Genomic DNA, 13,616 nt, shown 5'->3' with positions numbered 1-13,616 from the left:
GGTATCGGCCGATACTATCCGATACCGATATTTTCAAGTATCGGACGGTATCGCTCAACACTACTGAAGATCTCCAAGTATGCTAACACAAATAAGGCTACATAAAAATTTCAACAATCTCACCAGTTGATGAAATTGCCACATGGAAGCTTTACCCTCTTATTGTGTTTAGACCGAAAAAACCAATGGATCATAACGAATTCCATAGACTGTTCATAATCAGGACCACCTCCCTACGCGTTTCATCCCAAGGGGGAATATCATTATGGATATATTGTGCTATGTCATTTTAATGGGTCTATTAAATGTTATGTTTTAGGTCCCTTTTTGCTATTTTCTAATATAGCATTTAGCAAAGTCCCTCTTCCTTCTAATTTTTGGAAGTTCTTACATTGTCCGCATAGGCTTTGTGAGTTTCAGAGTCTGTCCTTCACAAATTAAACAAGTGTGTCTGACCATGGAACATACCACGTGCCAGATAAGGTAGTAAAATTTTAAAATTATATTTACTGATGACTACAGGTGGGTGTAGTTTTGGCTCCCACTCTACTATGTCATTTACTGTAGTCATAGGTGACCGGGAAAAACGGTGAGAGCTATTAAGGGGTGAAGGACCCACTTTGACTAATATACCCTAATATACAAGGAAAGAATGTTTCCTAACTTATTTTTCCTGTAAAATCCATTTTATTTTTTGTTTTGAGTGTTTTACTGTCAGTCTGTAAAAAGTGAAGAAGTACTCTGACAACATTGTTCCCTTGGAGTCAGAGATGGGTCCAAGGGTCTTCCCAATTCCATTTTAGCTCTGTTTACATCCATTTAAGCATTTTTCCTTCCCCCCAGCACTCATGTAAGGGTCTTCTGGAAAAATGCTCGAGTTATCCGTTGATCTCCATTATACTCGATACTCAAGTTAAACCTATCTGAGCGTTCAACCTGCTAGATGCGAGTACTGAGCACTCCATCATTTTAGTGCTCTACCATTACTAATCACAGACCTCTCCTACTGGTGATTCTGTGGTTTCACTTGACCTTGTGTCAGCAAAGCAGCTCTTCCTCTTCCATTCCGCTTTCTTGATGGAGCGTCATTGCAGATATCATGCAAATTGACAGCTGGCTCCCTGCAGATAGGCAATATGAAGCCAACTGTCCATCAGAATGACATGGGTAGTGACACAAAGTCAAAGAGCAGACCGTTGGCAGGAGCAGTCCGTGACCACTCTCAGCCAGCACAGATCTGCTCCAGGCAGGACAGACAGGTAGTTATCAACTTCTTGCCTGTAAGTTAATTCTGCAAACAGAAAAATAAGTAAAGTCCTGTATAAATTTCCCTTGTATCATCTTGTTTTGATACTCATAACAGTTTCATTTTTTGGTCGAGTTGGAGCAAAATGAAGGCTTGTTTTTTGTGTGAAAATCATCAAAAAATGTTTCTATCCATGGCTTTTACCAGTCAGGTTAATATGCTTTTTTTATTTTGATACATCATATTTTTATGGATGCAATGATAACACATATGTTTATTTTTTATTATTTATTTATTTTTAATGGGAAAAATGAGGGTGATTCAATTTTTTTTCCAGTATTTTAAAACACTTTTTTTTAATCTTTAAAATAATGGATTTTATGGCTATTACTTGTATTCATTAATCCCTGCTCAATGGAAATAACTAACTATTCTAATATAATGATAGGAATTACATTAACTTTAGTTCTTGAATTAAACCATACACTAGATAAATATAGATTTCTCAATTTTATCGTGTTCAATCCAGACATAAAGTACAGAATTGTGACTGTAATCAGGTGACTATTATGATATATAAATTGTGCATACTGTTTCAATCATGATTTCCACTTCTGAAATATAGTATATTTAATTACATATAGGACCGTTAAGCACACTAAGTGGCACATACAATAAATTGTGCCCCATGTAGTAATATAAATTACTGTTAGTGAACAAGTGCCACAGTAAACAGATCACATGATCCTAATGCACTATATCTCAATAAAAAAATCATCATAAAATCTTAATAAGCTGTCCCCATGAAATGATCAAAATAGCTGATAATGAACAATGTATGAAAAATACCCTATAGTAAATAATAAACTGTGCTATTATGCAACAGTAGGAATGGCTGTAAATTAACAATATGTGAAAATTGTCGCAAAGTAAGTAAAATATACATTATAGAAAAATAATGAAGATGCCATTCACATGATAATAATGAACTGTCAAACAGAAATGAATAGAATTTACATTACATAATCGTAATGAATTGTGCCCACATGCGTTTTGTCTCAAACATGTGGGACAATGCAAATATCTCTCAGAGGATCTGTTTATACCAAGGAAGGTGACGGTCGCAAGGGGGCATTCTCTGCATCTGGAGGAGAGAAGGTTTTTCCACCAACATAGAAGAGGATTCTTTACTGTTAGGTCAGTGAGAATCTGGAATTCCTTGCTTGAGGAGGTGGTGATGGCGAACTCAGTTGAGGGGTTCAAGAGAGGCCTGGATCTCTTCCTGGAGCAGAACAATATTGTATCTTACAGTTATTAGGTTCTTTAGAAGGACGTAGATCTGGAGATTTATTCTGACGGAATATAGGCTGAACTGAATGGACAAATGTGTTTTTTCAGCCTTGCTAACTATGTGGACATTCATCAGGGGACTAGTCTAGAAGCCCACAGCTGTAATGTTTCAAATGAAAATAGGTTGTACCTTTGAAAAATCTACATCTATAAAACTTTCAGCCATCACACATTTTGGTGCACACAACTATACTGTCAAATGATGTGTCAGATGGTTTTGGGTGTCAATGAAAACTATCAACTAATTGATCTTTTATAGATCTCCTTCCAATAAAGTTCACTAATGGAAAAAGTGGAATACCATCATAAAGATTCAGCTTTGCACCAGCATTTGATAGATGTGTCATAAGGTACACGTGCTTCTCACAAAAGTAGAATATCATCAAAAAGTTAATTTATTTCAGTTCTTCAATACAAAAAGTGAAACTCATATATTATACAGCGCCATTACAAAGTGTTGTATTTCAAATGTTTATTTCTGTTAATGTTGATGATTATAGCTTACAGCCAATGAAAACCCAAAATTCATTATCTCAGTAAATTAGAATACTCTATAACACCAGCTTGAAAAAATTATTTTCAAATCAGAAATGTTGGCCTACTTAAATATATGTTCAGTAAATGTACTCAATACTTGGTTGGGGCTCCTTTTGCATCAATTACCGCATCAATGGGGCATGGCATGGAGGCATTCAGCCTGTGGCACTGCTGAGGTGTTATGGAAGACCAAGTCGCTTTGATAGCAGCCTTCAGCTTGTCTGCATTGTTGGGTCTGGTGTCCCCATCTTCCTCTTCACAATTCCCCATAGATTCTCTATGGGGTTAAGGTCAGACGAGTTTGCTGGCCAATCAAGCACAGTGATACTGATGTTTTTAAATCAGGATTTGGCCCTTTTGGCAGTGTGAACACGTGCCAATTCCTGCCGGAGAATGAAATTTCCTTCTCCAGAATGCTTGTCGTCAGAGGGAAGAATGAAGTGCTCTCAAATTTCCTGGCAGACAGCTGTCCTGACTTTGGTCTTGAAAAAACACAGTGGACCTACAGCAGCAGATGATATGGCTCCCCAAACCAACACTGATTGTGGATACTTCACACTCGGTCTTGGAAATCAAGGTCACAGAGTCTGGAGGAAGAATGGCAGCTTTTATGACAGCTCCTAATTATTGTTTCTGCTCTTAAAATTCATTTAGATAATGGTACTGTGACTCTGTTTTATTGCTTCTGTCCCTTGGATATTTCCCCAGCTTGTCTTCTATTTCTGTTCATGGTGACTTTTGCTTTGATAAGTCAGTCAATAATTGATAGAGTAACTATTAGAGTGACTTTTACACAAGCTAAAATGCTACAGAAAATTGACTGGGTCTGCTTGGAACATTTCCAAGACTGGTGAATTTGGTCATGGACACTCAAATCTTACTGATGCTCATTGTGAGCAAAGGCTAGTCTGCCTTGTCTACAAAGACTAGACTTCATCGTCTAGTCCCGCAAAGGAGGTGACATAAATTCTGAAATCCTGAGAAAATGTAGTGCTGCTTAGGAAGGAAAGCTGGCAAACAAGACAGTGTTTTGTAGGATTTTAATGTCCATATTTATCGCAATTTACTGTCAAATGTTCTATAATGAAAACAAGAACATTGGTACTAGACCATAGAGAATGGTTGAAAGCAACTTGATCTAATAAAGCATGTGATTTTTTACATCTTGCATGACCCAGTGCCTGATCGTCACTTACCTGAGAAAGAGCATCCATGCTCTAAGAGAGGTTGGTCTTTAAGAATGTAAAAATATAGCTATTGTAACTAATACACTAGTTTACACTAATATTGTGATGCATGCAGAAAGGCACATGTTATTAGGGTTGGAGGATTACCCTAAATAAAATATAAATTAAACTGCAATCGCAACCCGGGGTCCACCGTGCAGAGATGTATAACTGCTGCCAGTGTGAACAATGGCGGGACAAAGCAGTGAGTGTTAACCTTAATCAGACTGTGTTAACTCCACACAGTATGAACAGAACGCAAAGTATCAAGCTCAGTTACTTCACTGAGAGGTACTGCACTCAATATCCTGAGTACTATATCCTGTTAACCAGCACAGGGATGATAGCATGTGGGTTGCGCGCACTCTGCCACTAAACTGTGCCAATCGCACACAAGAATGAAGCAGATGCAGAGCCAAAGGAAAGAACTAATGTGATGCTAGGTGCAAAGACCTGATGCTTTCCCTGAGAGGTGTAACCCGAGGGATGGACTTGCTCTGTAACTAAGCTGTGCTAACTGCACACATGGAGGAAACAGATTCTTAGCAAAGGGGTAGCTACCCAGTCCTAACCCTACCTGCCAATGAAAGAACTCTTAGTGTATAGAGCATCACGTGCAAACAGAGTGGTAAAGTATCCACTCACAAATACCACACATCAGTGATACTAGCGCACCCACATGCGCCGCTGAGGGCCTTTTAAACCCTAGGTTCCAACCCAAAAACTTATGCTCAGCTGGCTGTGGCATCGTCCATGGGCCAATCCGGAGCTGCCACATCACCAGAGCAGATAATGTCTGGCCACCAATGAGAAGGCGCCTCATCATTGACATGCTCAGTAAGGTGATCTCTGGACTTAGACTCCGGAGTACAGGACTGCACCAGAATATCACAGGTTCCCATAGACTTGGCTGGAGAACCTGCAGTAACCAAGTGTATACCACGAGCCTGAGCAAGACGCTTGGACCGACATCTGTGCTTAGCAGCACTCGCCTTGGCTGGAGCTGAATGGGAGACCACAGCACCTGGCAATGTTTGTGATCTGTCTGGTGCAGTGGGACAATCCCAACATCTAACACATCATTTGTGATAATATTCTGGCACTGGCAGGAGGCCACATTTCCCAATCTAAATTATTTGGGCTAATATTGTACTGGCAGGAGGCCACTTTTCCTAATCTAAATTGTTTGTGCTAATATTGCAGTGCAGGTAGAAGGTCACATTTCCTAATCTAAATTGTTTGTGATAATATTGAGGTGCAAGCAGGAGGCCATATTCATATTATCTAATCTAAATTGTTTGTGCTAAAACTTTGGTGCAGCCACATTTCAGATTCTAAATCCTTTCTGTTAAAAGTGTGGTACAGACACCAGCCCACATGTTTGAATCCGAATTCTTTCCGCTAATAGTGTGGTCCAGAAACACTATCTCATCAAACAAATACTGACTGATAACTTAGTGACAGGTGACAAACAGGTCTGGGCCTAGGGTTGTGAAATAGCTGGGTAAAAGAGAAGAAAACATCCAATGTGAGTGGGAAAAAAGGGGGTTGTGGTGTAAGGGGGAATAGGTTTAGTGTTCAACGTGTACTTGGGTTAGGTGGTAATGTTACTGAAAGCTCTACTAAAGAAAGACTGTCTCATCCTGTTAAAGACAAGTTTCAACATCTGTTTCTTAATAGGCTACTTAACTCCCTTACTTTGGCAGTCACACAGCAGTACGCCTTATAGAAGAGGGCCAGAAATATCATGTGCTCCATTGGTTGGCAAGCACTGCATCAAGTGTCCTCTCCTCCTTTTTCTGCACCTTAACATCACACACAGTACAATCCTCAGTTGTGGCAAACCAATTACCCATTGCAAGACAAGCCGCTACATGGGAAGTACCATTGACAGATATGGAGGTGGCTGACATGGAGAAATCCTATCAATGGTTGGAGTACGTTTATTCCGAGACAGCACAGAGCCACTAATTATAGTGGCACAAGAGCAAGCACTAAGTAACAGATCCATAGAAGCAGGAATCTACCTACTCAAGTCAAGGCCCAAGGTGCAGACTATGTAAAGAAACCTTAGAAACAGTCCAACACCTAGTGGCAGGATGCAAAATGCAAGTAGGAACAGCGTATACAGAATGCCACAACCAAGTAGCGGGAATTGTACACAGGAATATCTGCATAGCATATACAGTTGTGCTCAAAACTTTACATACCCCAGCAGAATTTTTGCTTTCTTGGCCTTTTTTCAGAGAATATGAATGATGTCACCAAAATTTTTTCTCCACTCATGGTTAGTTGCTGAGTGATGCCATTTATTGTCAAACTACTGTGTTTTCTTTTTTTAAATCATAATGACAACCCAAAACATCCACATGACCCTGATCAAAAGCTTACATACCCCATTTCTTATACCATGTATTGCCCCCTCTAACATCAATGACAGCTTGAAGTCTTTTGTGGTAGTTGTGAATGAGATTTTTTATTTTCACAGATGGTAAAGCTGCCCACTGTTCTTGACAAAAGCCTTCAGACCCTGTAAATTCCTGGGCTGTCTAGCATGAACTACGCGCTTGAGATCTCCCCAGAGTGGCTCAATGATATTGAAGTCAGGAGACTCAGATGGCCACTTCAGAACCTTCACTATTTTCTGCTGTAGCCAATGACAGGTTGACTAGGCCATGTGTCTTGGATTGATGCCATGTTGGAACGTCCAAGTATTTGCTAATTATGTGCTGCATTCATCTTTCCTTCAACTTTGACCAAGTTTCCTGTGCCTTTGTAGCTCAAACATCCTCAAATCATCTCCAATCCACCTCTGTGGTTTACAGTAGGAATGGTGTTTCTTTCATCATAGGCCTTCTTGACCTTTCTCCAAATGTAATGTTTATGGTTGCAACCAAAAAGTTCAATTTTGGTCTCGTGACTAGTGTTGAGCGATACCGTCCGATACTTGAAAGTATCGGTATCGGAAAGTATCGGCCGATACCGGCAAGGTATCGGATCCAATCCGATACCGATACCCGATACCAATACAAGTCAATGGGACTCAAGTATCGGACGGTATTCCTGATGGTTCCCAGGGTCTGAAGGAGAGGAAACTCTCCTTCAGGCCCTGGGATCCATATAAATGTGTAAAAGAAAGAATTAAAATAAAAAATATCGCTATCCTCACCTCTCCGACGCAGCCTGGACCTCAGCGAGGGAACCGGCAGCGTTGTTTGTTTAAAATTCGCGCTTTTACTTGGTTACGTGAAGTCCCGGCTTGTGATTGGTCAGGGCGGCCATGTTGCCGGGACGCGGACCAATCACAGCAAGCCGTGACGAAATTACGTCACGGCTTGCTGTGATTGGTCCGCGTCCCGGCAACATGGCCGCCATTAACCAATCACAAGCCGTGACGTCACGGGAGGCTGGACACGCGCGCTTTTTAAAATGGGCGCGTGTCCAGCCTCCCGTGACGTCCCGGCTTGTGATTGGTTGCGCCGCGGTCAACCAATCACAAGCCGGGAGGCTGGACACGCGCGCATTTTAAAATGTTAAAATGGGCGCGTGTCCAGCCTCCCGTGACGTCCCGGCTTGTGATTGGTTGCGCCGCGGTCAACCAATCACAAGCCGGGAGGCTGGACACGCGCGCATTTTAAAATTTTAAAATGGGCGCGTGTCCAGCCTCCCGGCTTGTGATTGGTTGACCGCGGCGCAACCAATCACAAGCCGGGACGTCACGGGAGGCTGGACACGCGCCCATTTTAAAAAGCGCGCGTGTCCAGCCTCCCGTGACGTCACGGCTTGTGATTGGTTAATGGCGGCCATGTTGCCGGGACGCGGACCAATCACAAAGCCGGGACGTAATTTTAAAATCCTTAAGGACCTGAAATTACGTCACGGCTTGCTGTGATTGGTTGCGTCTCCCATGTGACTGCGACGCAACCAATCACAACGCCGGAACGTAATTTTAAAATCCTGAAGGACCTGAAATTACGTCACGGCTTGCTGTGATTGGTTGCGTCCCGGTCACATGGGCGGCACGCAACCAATCACAAGCCGGGACTCACGTAAAGGAAAGAAAAGCGCGAATTTTAAACAAAGAACGCTGCCGCTTCCCTCGGTAAGGTGCAGGCTGCGTCGGAGAGGTGAGTATAGCAATATTTTTTATTTTAATTCTCTCTTTTACACATTTTTACATTAATGTTGTTTCGATACCGATACCCGATATCACAAAAATATCGGATCTCGGTATCGGAATTCCGATACAGCAAGTATCGGCCGATACCCGATACTTGCAGTATCGGAATGCTCAACACTACTCGTGACTCCAAATTACCATATTCCAGAAGTTTTGAGGTTTGTCTCTGTGCTGTTTTGCATATTGTAGGCTAGATACTTTGTGGCATTTGTGCAGTACTGGCTTTTTTCTGGCGACTCGACTTTGCAACCCATTTTTCTTCACGTGCCTCCTTATTATCTTGAAACAGCACACCACTAGTTTTCAGAGAGTCCACTATTTCAGCTGATTTTATTTGTGGGTTTTTCTTTGCATCCTGAACAATTTTCCTGGCAGTTGTGGATGAAATTTTTGTTGGTCTACCCGACTGTGGTTTTGTTTTTACAGAACCCCTGATTTTCCATTTGTTAATCACAGTTTGAATGCTGATGACTGTCATTATCAATTCCTCTGATTTTTTTTGTATCCCTTTCCTGTTTTATGCCGTTCAACTACTTTTTCCCATAGATCTGCTGACAATTCTTTTGCTTTCCCCATGACTTACAATCCAGAAATGTCAGTGGCTGGATGAAAGATGCAAGTGTCTGTCTGAATCGCAGAAATTCACTCAGCTTTTATGCACACACACTGATTACAAGCAAACAGGTGTCACAGGTGAGGATGTTACCTTTAGTAGCCAGACAAACCCATTTGTGTCAACTTCTGTGGATGTTATCAAGCCAAATTCACAAGGGTATGTAAGCCATTGATCAGGGTGATTTGGATGTTTTGGGTTGGCTGTATGATTTAAAAAGAGAAAGCACAAGTTTGATAATAAATGGCTTCACTCAACCACCAACCATGAGTGGAGAAAACATTTTAGTGGTGTCATTCATATTCTCTGAAAAAAGGACAAGAAAGCAAAAATTCTGCCGGGGCTAATAAACTTGTGAGCACAAATGTATATATATATATATATATATATATATATTAATTAACCTCAATTCTAAAATTGCAGCAAGAAAGGCTGTGGAATTATGGGTATGTATGGTAATTATATAGTATATGAGTGCCACACAGAAAAACACATGTATTTATATGCCATGTCATGCTGAAATTGAGGTTGTTATTGGTTGACCTTGTTGAGTGCACTTGAATGATTAAAGTGAACCTGTCACCTGAATTTGGCGGGACCAGTTTTGGGTCATATGGGCGGGGTTTTCGGGTGTTCGATTCACCCTATCCTTACCCGCTGGCTGCATGCTGGCCGCAATATTGGATTGAAGTTCATTCTCTGTCCTCCGGAGTACACGCCAGCGCAAGGCAATATAAGGTGCTCAAAACTACATTCAAGTAGTGAATTAACCCTTCAGGTTCTTCACAGGAATTTTTTTTTAAATAAAAATTAACATTTAACTTTTTTTCACAAAATTGACTTTAGATCCAATTTTTTTTTTATTTTGACAAAGGTAATAGGAAAAAGTGGACCTCAAAATTTGTTGTGTAATTTTTCCTCAGGATGCAGATACCCCATAAGAAAGAGAAAAACATTGTTTGGGCGCACGGCAGAGCTCGGAATGGAAGGAGTGCCATTTGACTTTTTGAATGCATAAATTTGCTGGCACAATTGGCAGGCACCATGTCACATTTAGAGAGCCTGTGATGTGCCTGTGGTGAGCATATTAAACCCTCAGGTGCTTCCCAGAAATTTATAAAGTTGAGCCGTAAAAATAAAAAAAATAAAAAATTTCCCCACTAATATGTTATTAGCACAAAATATTGCATTTTCATAAGGGTAACAAGAGAAACTGCTCCATACAATTTGTTGTGCAAATTTCTCCTGAGTATGCTGATACCCCATATGAAAGAGAAAATCACTGGGCACACAGCAGAGCTCTGAAGGGAAGGAGTGCTATTTCACTTTTTGAATGCAAGATTTGTTGGCACAATTGGCAGATGCCATATCACATTTGGAGAGCCTCTGATGTGCATAAACAGTGAATATCCCCCACAAGTGACACTATTTTGGAAACTAGACTCCTCAGGGAACTTATCTAGATGTGTGGTGAGCATACCTAGCCCTCAGGTGCATCACAGAACTTTATAACGTTGAACTGTAAAAATAAAAAAATCACATTTTTCCCACAAAGATGTTTTTAGCACAAAATATTTATTTTCATTAGGGTAACTATACAATTTGTTTTGCAATTTCTACCAAGTATGTCGATACCCCATATGAGGGAGAAAACCACAGTTTTGGCGCATGGTATGTAGGTAATGAGCGTCATTTGACTTTTTAAATGTAAAATTCCTGGAATCATTAGCGGGTGTCATGTCCCATTTGGAGTGCCATTGATGTGCCAAAACTACCCCCCACAAGTGACCCCATTTTGGAAACTAGACCCCTCAAGCAATGTATCCAGATATGTGGTGAGCACCTTTAATCCCCAAGTGATTCACAGAAGTTTATAATGTTGAGCTGTGAAAATAATAAAATAACATTTTCCTCACAAAACTGTTGCTTTAGCCCCAAGTTTTAAATTTTTCTAAGAGCTAATAGAAAATTATTTTGCAACAAACTGAAGTCTATTTTTTCCAGAGTGCACGAACACCCTACATGTAATCGGGAAATAATTTTCAGGCACAGTGAAAAGCTCAGAAGGCACATATTTGTCACATATAACTTTTTGATATTTTTTACCACAAGCTCTGCAATTTTGGCTTATTTACTATATACATATTTTTTTATATACTCCACGATCATGTTATAAAAAAAGGGAGTGTGATTTCCTGCTTCCCCAAAACACTGTGTCTGCAAATTCGAATTCTGGTTTGGCTTTTATTCCAAGTCATATTGCAAGGCTCGCTAAACGTTTGATATTTACTTGTAGAATTGTTACTTCTAATAGGTTCAATATTGTGATATATAATACAGATAGAAGGCTGCTGATTAGTGATGAGCGAGTGTACTCATTGCTCGGGTGACCTCCGAGTATTTGTTAGTGCTCGGAGATTCAGTTTTCATCACCTCAGCTGAATGATTTACAGCTACTAGCCAGCCTAAGTACATTTAAGAGTTGCCTGGTTGCTAGGGAATCAACGCATGTATTCAAGCTGTTTATCAGCTGTAAGTCATTCAGCTGAGGTGATGAAAACGAAATCTCCAAACACTAATAAATACTAGGAGGTCACCCGAGTGTGCTCGGGAAAATCCGAGCAATGAGTACACTCGTTCATCACTACTGGTGATGCAAAATATGCTTAGTTAACTATTCTATTACAATTTCTGGAAATCTTTGTGAGCTGCCGGCAGAGGATCTTGATTATTTACTTGCACAAGGGTATGAGGGGAACGTCGTACGCAATCCTGACTGTACTACCATTTGTTATCTGTGAGGAGGTAATATACAACTACTTCATGACTTTAATATTTTTATAACTTGTTAGGTATTACTGACGAAAAGGTCTTTGCATATACACCTAATTTATGGGCATCTATTCATGACAAGTAGCTACAGTTGCATTTTCTGCAGAGCCTCTTAAAGGACTTCATGACAATCAAAACTATATTTATTTACTTGTCATATACCCCCAGCCTCACTCTACCACCCTCTCTCTTCCTATCTTTCAGGTGTCTACCTACCTATTTTTAAACTTTCTATTTCTTGGCATACAGTAGTTTCCCATCCCTTATTTGGAAGTCTTATTCCCTGTCTTTTTAAGTGTTTTTAAATATGTATATCAATTAAAATATATTGGTTTATTCTTAAAATGTTTGGAATCTCTTCTTAACAGGTGGTTTGCACCTTCCATCTGTCTTTTGTGTTGCCAATCATTGTGAGCAGATCTTGATGATTTATTTACACAAGTGCATTTACACTGGCAGAGTATTCCTCAAACAACAAACTGCATTCTGTTTGTGGCGATCATACACAATACTGAATCAAGTTATTTTGAATATTTTGCTTCCATCTTTTCATAATGACTATTTATAGATTTAGATAGATAGATAGATAGATAGATACTGTAGATAGATAGATAGATAGATAGATAGATAGATAGATAGATAGATAGATAGATAGATAGATAGATAGAAAAATATGTCAGCATGAATGGGCACTAATAATTATAATATTAATTAAAACATCTTATATGTACCAAGGAACCAATAGAACTCAACTCTCGCAACAATAATTACTAATTGGCATCAAAGCTACAAAATATTGAACCTCACACTTCTGGTCAAACAATGGAATAGTTTGTATTTAGTAACAATCACTGCATATGGGAGGAAAAATGGCATAAGAGCAGGTTCACATATTGATCTTAAATAAACTTCTCTGTAAATCATTGTATATAAGCTCTTGAAAGAAAATGTATGCTAATTGTAATCATACCTAAACTGTCATTAAAAATAATTTTAGTAAATTAAGTACATGAATCTTTTTAATATAACATTTCCTTTTCTTAGAAATAAAAATATTTAGCTTAAAATCCACATGGAATAGATTTAAATGATTTTGAAGCATTATTTGTCTAAATCATATTGCAGTAAGAAAATGTTAAAAGTTGCCTTTATGAAATGTACATTTCTATGGCTTTCATGCTTGCAGTGTTAGGACTTCAGATCCTCGATTATCACTGTAATTTTTGTTTTATTCACTTACAAAAAGTAGAAATATGTTTTCAAGAAAGTTGGAGTATTGCATACTTACACACTTTTTTCTTGTATCAGTTTGGTAAAAGTCCACATCGTCCATCCTGTTTCCAGTAAAAAGCTCTTGTGTTCAGTTTTACAAAACTCCTCGTATTTTACTGCCTGCTATTTTGGGTGTACTGGGTGGTAAACACGGAACACAAGGACTTTTGTATATGGCATAATGAGACTTCTCTGATGTGCATTCAGCTCATTAGATTAAAATGCAGAAAGCTTCAGCAAGCAAAGTTCAAGCTGAAGAAGAAGACTACCCTTGTAAGTTATGCATCTTGTACAAGTGTAATTTGTAACCTAAATGACACTGTCCTCTGTTTGACTCTGTCACAAAGCTGTTTGTCTAGT

General features: G+C 39.5%; 1 protein-coding gene across 2 annotated transcripts in view; it reads right to left on the bottom strand.

Moving 5' to 3' along the window:
• LOC143782568 (cadherin-19-like) overlaps positions 1-13,362 on the bottom strand; it is a 352,880-nt gene extending 339,518 nt beyond the window's left edge. The window contains exon 1 of one of the 2 annotated variants that reach the window (XM_077270123.1): positions 13,273-13,362. The gene's annotated coding sequence lies outside the window, so the exon portion shown is untranslated. The remainder of the gene's footprint in view (positions 1-13,272) is intronic. The other variant, XM_077270124.1, reaches the window with a different exon arrangement.
• Positions 13,363-13,616: the final 254 nt, after the last annotated feature.

Source organism: Ranitomeya variabilis, chromosome 6 (genome assembly GCF_051348905.1).
Source record: "Ranitomeya variabilis isolate aRanVar5 chromosome 6, aRanVar5.hap1, whole genome shotgun sequence".
In the NCBI taxonomy this organism is placed as follows: Eukaryota; Metazoa; Chordata; class Amphibia; order Anura; family Dendrobatidae; genus Ranitomeya; species Ranitomeya variabilis.
The sequence above is the reverse complement of the archived record's forward strand: the minus strand, read 5'-3'. Positions and strand labels throughout refer to the sequence as shown.